Raw genomic sequence first — 14,174 nt, 5'->3', positions numbered from 1 at the left:
TAAATCCACTTCTGAGATTGTATGCTGCTTTCCAAATTTCCCTTGGATTTGTTTCATTTTCTAGGCATATTGGAGTCTTTTCTTTGTTATTCATCTTGTATTAATATTATCATCTTTTTTCTTTCCTTGGTTTTCTCTTTTGTTAAACGATTTCAACATCTTCAGAATATTTTGTAAAAGTTGGTTCATAGGCCACCAACATTCTGTCTCAGTAGTATGCAATAACCTTCCTAAATACTGTGCAGAAATGAGCTTTTGTTTACAAAATAACTGTGCCAGTAATGACATCAGGTCATGGATTAGTTTGAAATGGGAAGAGAGCATGTGGGTTGAAGAATGAAAATTCTTAATTAGATTCCTACAAATAGTATTCCAGAATGGCTGAATGAGCTCACTAATACACAGTTTTATTCCACTGGAAACACCTCAAGGAGACTCTAAAAAGGAAAGAAGATCTATTTGTGAGTTTCTTCTCCCTGATTTATTTCACTAGCCACACCTATTTTATGCTGAAAAATTTGTGACAAATCACCAGACTCAAATTTCCGTGTGGCCATCTATCAATTCAGACTCAATATGATTCATGTAAGAGAAAATCCAGCTGACACAACCAAAAGCAACACAGAAAATTCAAGATCTTGTTCAGAGGATGGGGCTCAGAACTCACTCAAAGCGTCCATCAGGGGTCTGGTTTCTTTCTATGCTCTCCCATCTGCCACCTGCACCTGCTGCCTGAACAGTGGGTTCTTTCTAAGGATGACTCTTACTATTGCCAGTGGAGTGCCTATAATTGGGCTAGTGCTCACTTCTTGGTTTATCCACTGAGAAAGAATGTATTTTTGTCTATAAGTTCCAGGAAAATTTACCATGACTGGACTAGATTAAGTTATTATGTTCCCAATATCCACCTCCCAGGAATCACCATGATCAGGAGGAATAAAAATGTTCTGACTCTTACCAATCAGGATCCATCCCTGGTACCAAACTTAACTTATTTTCCCCAAAGCAAATGGCCTCTATAATCAAGGTGTAGACACCAATTTTATGCCTCCCTCCCCCAAAAAAATAGAATTCATGTGAATTAGATTAGGATAATTTGAGATGAAGTGCATTTGATTTTGTCTTGTTCAAAGGACCAGTTTCCCAAGTGTGGATGGGAGGTAGTGGAACTTGAAGGCCTAACAGGAGCTTGGAGTGAACGACAGCTGGGCCATTACTAACCCTGCCAGAGACAAATGGGAGGGAGAGCTGAATGGAGGCTGGGAGGAGTGGAGGTCCTACAATGAATGACATTAGAGGTGGGAGCATTGACCCCTGAGGGACATGGGTAGCCCCAAGAACACTGCAAGTCCATGCTGGTCCTCCTTGTAGGGCAAAGCACAATGGAAAAGACAGGGAAAGAAAGAAGAGACAACAGAGAACATTCTGCATGGTATCTGAATCAAAGCTTGAGAACTGTGAAGGAGATAAGAGAAAATAATGAACCCATAGAGACAACCAACCAATATTCCCTGCAGACCAGAAATACTCTACTTGCTTATCTTACCAGGAACTTTTAAGATACTTGTGATAGCACTGAGTATTCCAAAAAGCAGATAAAGCCTCTTAAAAATACTTACCATAGCACATGATATGAATATGGGGGTTCTATTACAATGGCTGGAAGCATGGACCCATTGTTTATCTTAATTAATCTAGCCATATTTTGAGCCCAAGGTGTTTTGATTAGACATAGGCTTTTTTTTTATTCTAGGATAAGATAAACCCTAAAATATTTCCCCCCTGATTATCTTTAAGTAGATTTTAGAATTTCTCTGCTTATGTTCTAAATTCATTCTGGCAACCAACAGGCTCTAAAATGGATATCAAAATCATTTCTTGCTCCTCAAGCACAAAAATGCTGTATGCCCCAGGGTAGCTGCGGCTGTGACAGTTGTGATAGTTGTAGGGACAGCGGAAAATACTCCATCGCTTTCCACTGTTAGCCTCAGGAGATTCTGATGGACAAGCCATTGCTAGCAACTTCCTCAGCTGCCTCCCTAATGTGCTTTATGCATCATAGTGGGGAAAAAATCCTGGAATGGTAGGCTGGACCAGAGAATCCAAGGTTCAAAATCTAGGCACATAGGCAGTTAGGGCTCAGCACATTCATGAATTACTTCAATATTTATTGAGTGCCTACTGTATGTGTGATAGACAATTTTTTGATGGCGACAAAACAGGAAAGAATCATTTGTTTCCAGGAAGTTTATCTTCTGGTGGGGAAAGTCTATAATAAACAAAATACACACAAATGTGAACCATACTGGATACTGATAACTACTAAAAATTAAAAATAAAGCAAACAAGAGACAAAAGATGTGCTCGGTAAATGGCTGAAATCTTACCATAAATCCTGGGGGGGAAAATCTAGAGGAAGTAAAGGAGGAAGTCCTTCCAAGGATACCGGGGAGAGCAGAGAGCAATGTCCTTGACCTTGAAAACCCCCGTTTCTATTTGTGGAAGAGCAAGGAAGTTAGAGTGGCTGGAGTGCAGTAGATGAGGGAGGTGAAGTTACAGAAATGAAAGGTGGTGATGTGGACAGATCCCGTACGTCTTATTGGCCACCATAGGGAGCTCGTTGATCTTTACAAGAATCCACTGGAGAATCCTGAGCACAAGAATGGCAGGATATGATCTGGGCTCCAAGAAGAGAACTGACTTCTGTGTTGATAATACTGCAGGACTGAAACAGAAGCAGGGAACCACTGTAGTTCAAGTGTCTCCTCCAAGATTCATGTTGAAATAAATTGCCATAATAAGAGTATTAAGAAGTGGGAACTGTCTCTTAGACAGTTAGGTTGTGAGACTACCCCAATGAGTGGATCAATTTGATTGTCATGGGAGAGGTTTAGTTGTCCCCGGGAGTGAGCTTCTGATAGGAAAGATGAGGTCAGCCCAATTTTTCTTTGTCTCAGGTACTTACTTGCCTTCCTGCCATGTTTTAATGCAGCAGAGACCTCCACTATACATCCAGTGCCTTGCCTTGCCATTTCCTTGCCTCTAGAGCCACAAATCTGTAAAGCGTTTTTTATAAATTACCCAGTCTTGGTATTCTGTTACAGTAGTAGAAAGCAGATTAAGGCAGGGATCAATTAGGATCACACAGCTATTATACAGGTGAGAGATGCTGCTGGCTTGGACCTTGGTTGTCCATTGGAACAATGAGAAATGATCTAATTCTCAGTATACTTTGATGCTTTTAAGATTTATTGATTTAATAGGTGTGTAAGTGATGGTAATAGCATTAGCATCTTAAGGCCAGTGGACCATCCATTTCCAAAGTTTTCCATGTAAATATTGAAATTCCAACAGGTCTGAAATTGGAAGAGTCTCATTCTCATGAGGTAGATTTCAAGTAAAACTCTGGATCAATCAGAATGGAGAGAATAACCACGATTCCAAACCCAAGATAATATCCAAAGTGAATCACAGTGATGTGAGGATGGCTAAGAAAGTCATAGCAAATTTTTATCAGAGAGTCAGCCTGTCTCTGGGCAGAAGGGCATCAAGGATGGCTAAGGCATGCATCGCAATTGATTTGGGTACTAGGCCATGATTTGATCACCGTGAAACAAGTCTGCCACTCATTGCTTCAGAGAATGATCTAGTTAGAGAATCAAGACACTAGCACATTGTGGAGGTAACCAACCTGAAACCAGACCAGCAGCATAACCCCCCTGCTGCTTGGCCACTGAGTGAAGGCTCTTTATCTGGCCTCTGCTAAGCCAAGCTGCTATCAGAGGCCCCAGCTGTGCAGAAACCTAATGCAAAGTATAGGAGCTTGCAGAACTGGAAACCGCACAAGACCAGGAAACAATGCTTCCCCAAGGCTTTGTCTGTCTTGAAGATTCTAATGGTAACAGAACATGAAGGTTAGTAATAAATCACAGATGGCAGTTTTATCTTTTGAGGATTTCAATTCTCTACTGCCTCAACAGCTGCCTCAATGGCCTTCTGATGATGCCCACTGTTCACTATGTACATATCAGAGGTGGTTCCCGGGACTTCTTTGGGAGGGGATTCTTGCTATCCTGATTAATGCTGTGGTTGATGAAAAGAAATATATTTCCAGATAGAGAGACACAGCCTGAAAAGGCATGGGAAAAAGAAACTATAGTCATATGCTGTATAATGACATTTTGATCAACAGTGGATCGCATAGAAGAATGGGTCTCTTAGGCTATAATGGAGCTGGGAAATTCCTAATGCTTAGTGACATCATTGTTACTTCATAATGCAATGCGTGACTCCTGTGCTTGTGGCTACGCTGGCATAAGCAAATCTACAAGCTGCAATGACAGAGCAGTTGACTGAATTCAGAGGCCAAGAAGGAGGCATTGATGATAAATCAGAACCTAGATAACAAGGAGCGTGATATTTCCTTTAAAAAACGGAGGGGACTTTTTATATGTGTATTTTCCTCTATCAGTTTGCCCCTCATTTATTTTCTATAACTTCCACCTCCACCTCCTGTTTCTCTGTTTTCCTATCTCCTCCAAAATGCCACTGCAGCAGTCATTCTGACAGTCTCCATTTGGTTAATCTTCCTTAAGACAATTCCAGGAAAGAAACCCTTCAGGTCACTGCTCTCATGCCCTTTTCTGTCCCCTTTCCTAGGCTTTTGGTGAGTGCAGTTGTTTCTTTTAATTGCTTTATCTATTTACTTGTTCCTCTGTTTTTCTTGGTTAACTTCCTCCCTCCCATTTCTCTCCTTACGTCCTATTTTGTCTCGGTTATTGCCCTTAAGAATCCTCATGTCCAAGTTAACAATTGATGATTTACATGCATAGGGATGATTTTAAAGGCAATTTATTTTGATGGATGGAAACCACAACAGAAATCAGATGTACCATTTTACAAACTCTGCAGTGTGCTTTTGGAAGTCAATCTCCCGACGTGTTGCTGACTAAAATAACAAGTTAATATAAACTCAGGAATGAGGAAACCCAAATAGGATATCATGAAAAAGAAGGCTTAGATAACTGTGGGCAGTTAGTAGAAAATAGGTTATAATGGAAATGGTATTATTTGACAGTACTTTGCTAAGGTTTTGAAGTTTATGTAATGGCAATGCTTTCTACATGCTATATCTGAATTATCTGGGGAGCTTGCTAAAAATATATTTTCTTGGACACCAACATCCCACATTCTGGTTCTTCTGATCTGGGATAAGGCTCAGAAATCTGTATTCTGAGTCAACTCTACAGGTAAGATAGACACCCAGCCAGGTTCAGGAACTATTTCAAGGGGAACAAACAACTGTAGCTCCTGTAACCAGCTGAACACCTGCAGTTAGAGCTGTGATCTGACAAGTTTAGCACCTATCATGATTTTGCCTAAACAAAAATGACAGATGAGATACTCTGTTGATTTTGCTTTTGAAGTTGATAAAATGGAACAATCTTATAGGTAACTTAGAAAGAAGTGTCATGCTAACAATGTTGACACTGAGAACTCTTGCGACCCCAAAACACAAACATAAAATCCAAAAGTGAAATAGCAAAAAATTAAGAATTGTTACATGTGGGTAAAAATGTCTTCTTATTATAAATGAATATTCTGGTCACTGTAGACATACAGAAATGTTTATTTGTTTCTTCTGTTTATTAAGCATTGAAGATAAAAAATAAGTCTTTACTTCACTTCTAAGACAATCTCACGACTTCTACCCCTTATAGGGATTTAGGGTTAGATATTTATATTGATAATAATCTTGTAAGTAACTTTAGTTATATATGTATGCTAATATATAAGCAAAATAAAAATAATAAATATAGTAAATTATAATAATACATATAATAAAAGAATATATTAATAAATATTGTGCTAATTTATAGAAAATGTGCAGATTCAGCATTCACAAAGAATTTAGATAATTCTAAGCTGCAAAAAGTATTCCTACTGCTTATGATACAGCCAGGATTCTTGAATATTCAGGTAACCACCCAAATCACCTGATAATCTGAAAATACATTTACACCTATTTAATGCCATTACTTCTTTAAAATAAAAAAAATAAAACTCAAATATGCAAAATAATGACAGTTAAAAATACAATAAGCAAAAACCTTTTAGGCAAACATATAGTGATATTCCTTCCTATGGGATAGTTTATCCTAAAAGTTAATTCTCAATTATAGAAAGTTAAAAAGAAAAAAGATTTCTTTAACTACTGTTTTTAGTCTCCTCCCCACATTCATTTCTAAGAGATTTTCTTATATTTATTATATTTTGTTACATTTGTTATATTTTACAAAGCATTTAACAAAATGTATGCATGTAATTTTAAAAGCCAACTAATCCAATAGGTCTTATCACTGAAAACAGCAATTATTTGTTCTCACTCAATCCTATTTATCCTTCCTCCAAATCATCAAACTAGAACATGCTTAGCAGTATTTAATTTGTATTTATCTCTGTATCTTTAAATAACATGCTTCCATTGCTTATTGATTGCGAAATCTCAGGCATTGTCTGCTGACTGCTCACTGCGGAAGACCAGTATTTCACTGTGTTCCAGGGCTCCTCTCTGCCCCTGGTCCCATGTCATCCTGTCCTGCATGTTTCTACTAGAGTTCATCATGATTGTAGTTTGAGAAACATTCAGTATTTCTATTATGATCAGGTAAATGTGCGAAAATTTGATCCACCAATTATACCAGGACCTCTCATCATTCCCTGTTCAAATTCTTGTTTTTCTTGGAGTCAACAATTTCCTTATTATTTTGTTGTTATTTTTAAATGAAAATTTAACAATCTGAAGCCCCAGATCACCTGTCAATTTTCTAGGTCTCTTATCAATATGGACAAAGGAGACATGTCTCCTTATCAACTCCTGTGCTGTGGAGGCTGATGTCAGCTCAGTTTCCTCGGACCTAAAGTTTTAGCCAGATGTGTTCTCTTTATAAAAGTACCTGGGAAATAAAAGGAGGAAAAGAAACTTTAAATAACAGGAAATGTAGCTGCTAAAGCCGTGAGGCTCAAGTAGTTTCTTTCTGCCAGTACCTCGGCAGGATGGATATTTCACCTGGTGGGGCGACCCAGACAGCCCTCATTTCTGAAGAGTCTGGAAGCATTAATGGTCCTGTCTTGGATACATAACTGCAGTACTCAAGTCAGGATGATTCAGCAAGGGAGGATTTAAAAACAAACAGTAAATCCCTCAGGTGTCAATCCTAGTTTTTCCAACCGCACTGGACAATAGCAACTTGGTTGCTCCTGGGATTGGGACATTTGTGACACTCAGTAGAAAAGCCTGTTCACTATCCCTTGGAGGAGGGAGGATCTCACAGTGGCCAGTGATCAGTGAACAATATTCTTTCCAATTCCCAGTAATCATGATGATATTCCCTGATGGAAGCATTCCTCTCCCCAACTATAGGAGCTTCAAATCCAGTGTCAAGATTGAGAGGATTTTAAACAGACTTCTTCTAGTGGGCAATTAAACAGTACAGTAAGGGGTTAGCTGCTGCTGTTTGCAAACTGTACACTCAGCACTGTAGAGGACAGGTCAGCCATAATGAGCGGAAGTCCATGTTACTGAGTTCATGCATACCTCCATCTCTACCACCATGGTCACTTTGTACATAGGCCCTTCCCCAAGCAAGGGTGAGGGAAAGAGACTAAGTGAAGTTCATAGAAAAATAATCCTGTCCACTTGGTCATTAAGAAGTTTCTCCACCTAAGTGTGCCCTCAGGTATACATTTGAGTGAAAAACAAATATATCCACACTCTCTTCCTACTGTAAGAGCTCCTTCTATATAGCTCACGAGGAGTATTAAAATTGTAATTGGATTTATCATTTTGTTATTTTCAAGTTACTCTCTAGCTAAAAATCTACTCGTTTCCCAATGAGTCATTGTAGATCAATCAGTCTCCACCAGAGCCAAGGCCACTTCTTCTTCAATGCAAAGTGAATGTCATCTGTACCACTCCAAAGTCCACCAACTAGAAGGATCTTCCATTATTTCTGTTTGTCTAGGGAATCCTCCCAGGTGTGCCTGAGTACAACACTATTTACCTTTATCTGTGCTACCAGAGCAGGAATTCATCTTCACCATAAGCAGAAGCTTTTTCCCTTAACTAATCACAGGAAACACCCCCAAAGCCAGAACTGTGGGATGAGGATAAGGCAGCAAAGCCAAAAAATTAATCTCAAATGAAGGGCCATGCTATGTGTGACTGCTCAGGAGGAGAATCTGCTCTGTGACTCTCTTAGTTTTTCATGTCCTTTGTAATCCTTGGTTTCTGAATGTGTCACTCCAATTTCCACCTACTGTCACATGTCATTCTCCTAGTGTGTCTTTGGAGAAGTTCCTTTCTTGGGGGACAGCTGTCATTTTGGGTTAAGGGACCACCATACTCCAGCATAATCTCATCTTAACTAATTACATCTGCAATGAGCTTATTTCTAAATAATGTCATCATCCGAGGTTCTAGGATGATCATAAACTTTGAGAGGACACTATTCAGCTCAGTATACTTATGGTCCAATGGTCAGATGTTCAGTCTCCACCAGAGCCAAGGAAACTCATTTCTAATCAAGAGTGATTATTTATAGAAGAGGGCATGACCTTACTCCTGAGCCCTAAGGGTTTTCATTATCATTCTCTTACTGGGCTTTTCAGAGATTCTGTTCAACAGCTATTGGTTTGTATGACCAAGGGTCAGGACAGCTCTCTGGCCTCCCACACAGCATGCTCCTCCTCTGGACCCTGCACAAAGCTAGTGACTTCATGGATTATAGTAAATGGGCTGGTGCAGCCTGACCAAATTTGGTATGTGTTACCTGAAAATCCAAGGAAGTTCAACACACCACATGCCACTTCTCACTCAGTGGTGGACTTTGCAAGGTTTAGCAGCAAGCCTACTCTAATGGGAATATCCTGAGATGTTCCATATTAATGGAAACTCAGCTAAGGAGGTAGGCTCCCAAACCAACAGAGCATCTAATACAGGAATTGGGGGTGCTTGCCACTTCCTGCTCACCAAGTTCAATTGAATTGCTATCCACGTAATGGATCGGTGTGGTGCTCTGTGGTGTGGTGCTCTTGATCAAAATCATCAAGGATCCCTGCGACTACCTTATGATAGCAGAAGAACTGATACCATCTTTTAAAAGTATCCATAAAAATAAAAAAATGCTTTTAATTTCCATGATTAACAGGAAGAGGAAAAATTTCCAGCTCAATAGCTGCATACTGAGTCTGCATACTAAGTCTTATTTATTCCAGCAGTGATATCACATCCAGATGCAGTAGTGATGGGTTTCTCTAGCTGATTAAAAGGGCTATAATCTACAGTTATTCTGTAACCTGTCTGCCTAGCTTCAATACGTGGGCTAAATGAGGACATGGTAGGAGTTACTATCAGGTCATAGATGGTGAAATATATTTCTACAATTCCACAGCTACGCCATGTTGCTATTGTTCACTATTTTAGGAGGGCGTGACTTGGGGAGCTGTTTCAGTTGCAAGGGTTTCCAGTCTGTCCCTTCCCACAGAGTGGCCTTCAGTTTGTGCATCAGGGAACCAATAGAGAGGTTCTCCCGGGTACTATTTACATTGATTTCCACTAGACAATTTGGAAAGGGGGAGTAAGTATGGGGTACTATTTGTGTGTTGAAATATGGTATTAGAAAGTATTTTATATATATATATATATATATATATATATATGTGTGTGTGTGTGTGTGTGTGTGTGTGTGTGTGTGTGTGTGTATATATATATATATATATATATATTTATATATATATATATACACACAAGTTGGAAGAGTTGTCATATCTCCATCACATCCCAGACAACAGACCAGGAGGAGGATGGTCACTGACTCCATAGCCATACTCCCCTGCTCTGACTATGGACCACATGTTTCAGGGCCTCCTAAAATCAGGACAGAATCAGAACACTTCTAGAAGCACTAGTATTTCCTCCCCCACCCAGTAATCTTTTTTTTTTTTTTTCCTTTTTGGTCACTGCGGATTGAACCCAGGATGCTCTATCACTGAACTGCATCCCAAGCTTCTTTGTTTTTTTTTTTTTTTTTTTTTTTGAGACAGGGTCTCAATGAATTTTCCAGGCTGGCCTTGAACTTGCCATCCTCCTTCCTCAGCCTTCTGAGTCCCATTGCTTACAGTTGTACCCACCATGCCCACCTCCTCAGTAATCTTAATAAGAACTTTGAGAGGGAGAAGGCTCTGGGAAAGATTCCCTGTTCTCTTCTATCATGAATTTATAGGATCCTTCCTCAAAGATCCAATTTTTCTCCTCAACAAAGATTCAGAGACTGCAATGTAGTCTAAACTTGAGAAAAAAGAGGCTGCAAATCCACACTTTGGCAATTTGGCTATTTATTTCTTTGTTCAGTTTTTTCTTATAGTGCCCAGGTAGCTGTTTTTCAGGGAAGGAGTGGTATTTTACAGAGATTTTAGTTACAATAAAAAGAAGGGATGACCTGAAATGTGCCTACATCACTGTGACAGAGCTGGAACTAATCTGATTGCATCCTAATATTAGACTATTGATGGTTCTAATGTAGTTATTTAATATGCTGAGTTTTTTGTGATTTAATATAAACTAATTTCCTTTAATGTTCAATAGGTTAAAAAAACCAGTTTTCTCCTGTTTTTAAGGTCTAAGTTTTTCACACACAGAACTATTTATGAACTAGATCTATAGTAGGGATTGTTATATTTATGGTGCTGGCAAAAAATGCTCATCAAAGTGACTTCCTCTTACTTTCAGACACTCAGTGAGAAATCTCACTGAAGTTAAGTAGGGATTTTGCTGTCGAATTTAGTTAGGTCTTTCATTGTTGCTGTGAGAGAAACGCCCGACAAGAACAACGTAGAGGAGGAAGAGTTTATTTTGTGCCATGGTATCAGAGATCTCAATCCATAAACAGCAGACTCCATTGCCCTGGGCCCATGTGAGGCAGAATATCATAGGGGAAAGGTCTAGTGGAGAAAAGCTGCTCTCAGCTCATGGTGGGGTCAGGAAGCAGAGAATGGTGAAGCCGGGCACTTGGAAGATGCACCCTTCCAGGGCATGCCTCCAGTGACCCATGTCCTCTAGTCCTGTCCCCCCTGCCCACAGTTGCTACCCAGTCCACTCAAACTAGGATGGATTGATTAGGTGACAGTTCTCATGACCAATGTAGACCTGATGCGTGGCAAGATTCCTACCTGTTGCACCATGCCAGCCCTGCTGGGCCTGATGAAGACACCTGCTCTGCACACCTCCATCCCTGAGCCCCCAAGCATCTGATGGCCTCAAGCTCCCTCCTGCTTCCCAACCAACCCTGAGAGAACAGAAGTGGGGCAGACCTGACTGGAAGTTCAGACTCAAAGCTAACCAATAGTGTTAATGCTCTTCCAAACCATGATTAGCGTAAGTTTGGAACCACAGCATTGACTCCAGTGCTTATATGAAAATAATAAAACTTTTCATACCCCCTTGGCATATGGGGGCCATCAGCAGTCTTGACAGTCAAACTGAATTTTGAGACATGGTCCCACCCATTTATGATAGATGGCCACAACAAATACCTAGTGAAGAATTATTTAGATGGAATTATCTCTGTTAAGATAACTTTTGGGTTCCTGACTCTTCATGGGACCCAAAGTGATACAGTAAAGACTTCCCATCTTTTCTGTGTTTCTGTCTCTCTTTATTTCCTGTAGTTTATGTTTTGCTTAATGAATGTTGACAACGTTTTTAGTTGAAAACACAGCCATTAGAACTTCAGTGTGTTGTCTCCAATCTATAACCTTAAGACATTCTTCTTTTCTATTCAATGTTGTTTTAATTTTACCCTCTCTGATATTGAGGATGCAAATTTGTTATTTTTGTTCTTGCCATTGTAGTTGTTGATATTACCTTGGTATTTTTTCTCCTGTTTAAAAATATTTCCAAATTTTAGAGTCCTTCTATTTTAGTTGTGTTTCTTATGCATAGAAAAGATTCAAATTTTGCTTTGAGATTCAATTTGAATTTTATTTTTATTAGTAAATGAGTGTAGATGGTTTGTATTTCTTGATATGACAGGTATGTTTAGTCTTCATATTGCCATGAGTTTGTCAGTCGCGTGTGTGTGTGTGTGTGTGTGTGTGTGTGTGTGTGTGTGTGCGCGTGCACGCGCTTCCTTTGGACATCTTTTTGTAGCTCCTTGAGGTATAAAGTCAAGTTGTTTATTTGGAAGCTTTCTTCGCTTTCAAGGCATGTGATTTTTACTATATAATATCCTTTGGTTACTGCTGTATCCCATTGAGTTTCATCTTCATTTGCCTTGAGGTTTTGGGGGGGAATAGGGGGCCCCAGGAATTTAATCCACAGCACTCAACCACTCAGCCACATCCCCAGCCCTTTTTATTTATTTTGAGACAGGGTCTCACTAAGTTGCTTAGAACCTCACTAAGTTGCTGAGGCTGGCCTGGAACTTGCAATCCTCTTGCCTCAGCCTCCAGAGCCCCTGGGTTTACAGGCATGCGCCACTACTCAGGGATGCCTTGAGATATTATTTAAATATGTTTTGATTTCTCCTTTGACCCAGTGATTGTTCAGGAGAGTGCTGTTGAGTTTCCAGATATTCATGGCCAGCATCCTCAGGCCACAGCACTCATTATCTACACAATCTAGGTCTGTGTAAATGCACTCTGTCCACCACACAGGGAGAAACTCACCACTGATCCTTTTCATAGAATCTATCTCCGCACTAAGAGCAGTGGGCCTGGATTTTAGTGGCAAGTTTGGAAAAACAGCAACAGATGGTGCTTGGTCATTCTCTGGTTCCTGAACTCTAGTGCATTTATTTTTGACTTGTTGTCTGTTTGGTCTACAGCTGTGAGGAGCGCTAATGCATTTTTCATTTCCAGAAAGAGCAAGCCTTTACAGTTTTTACTGATGGCTTTCCTTGTTCAGAAGTTTAATTCTGAGACAACCTAGCATCAATTGGAATTAAACACAAATTATTACTTAGATAATAATTTAATTAGGGTAGTAAGTAGCACATTCTGTACATTTTCATTATCCACCCATCTGTTGAAGGGCACCTAGGTTGCTTCCATACCTTGGCTATTATGAATTGAGCTGCTATAAACATTGATGTGGCTGCATCACTATAGTTTGCTGACTTTAAGTCCTTTTGGTATGTGCTAAGGAATGGGACACCTTTAGATGTCTAGGGCAGTAAGTAGTACTTTCTGTCTTTCATCAGATCCGAGTGTCTCTTGCATTTTTATAAACATGACTAATAATTTGGCATTATTTTTGCTATTTTAAGGACAACTCAATTGACTTGAAAGTGAAAAAATGAACATTTAGTTAACTCCATTAAAAAATAAAGCAAACAAATATTTTTATCTAGAGTGTAAATTGGGAACAAAACCCACTTTGTAAAATCAATAAAATCTAAAAATTTGAATTTTCTTTTAAAAATTTAAATACACTTGAAACATAGTATAACAAATACATTAATGCATTTAATTTTTAATATTTTTAAAGTTTGTTCTTTTTAGATATACATGATAGTAGAGCGTATTTTGACATATTATACATACACGGAGTATAACTTCCCATTCCTATGGTCTTACATGATGTAGAGTTTCACTGGTCATGTATTCATATATGAATGCAGGAAGTAGGAAAGTTATGTCTAATTCATTCTACTGTCTTTCCTATTCCCAACTCCCCTCCCTTCCCTTTATTCCTCTTTGTGTAATCCAATGAATTTCTATTCTTTCCCACCCCCCAATTGTGTGTTAATCCATATATCAGAGAGAACGTTTGGCCTTTGGTTTGGCGGGATTGATTTATTTCACTTAGAATGATAGCTTCCAATTCTATTCATTTATTGGCAAATTCCATAATTTCATTTTTCTTTATGGTGGAGTAATATTCCATTGTGTATATACATCACATTTTCTTTATCCACTCATCTGTTGAAGGGCACCTAGGTTGGTTACATACCTTAGCTGTTGTGAATTGAGCTGCTATAAATATTGATGTGACACATCACTATAGTTTGCTAATTTTAAGTCCTTTGGGTATATTCTGAGGAGTGGGATAACTGGGTTAAACAGTGGTTCTCTTCCAAGTTTTCTAAGGAATCTCCATACTGCTTTCCATTGTG

This window comes from Ictidomys tridecemlineatus, chromosome 8 (assembly GCF_052094955.1).
Source record: "Ictidomys tridecemlineatus isolate mIctTri1 chromosome 8, mIctTri1.hap1, whole genome shotgun sequence".
NCBI lineage: Eukaryota > Metazoa > Chordata > Mammalia > Rodentia > Sciuridae > Ictidomys > Ictidomys tridecemlineatus.
The sequence above is the reverse complement of the archived record's forward strand: the minus strand, read 5'-3'. Positions refer to the sequence as shown.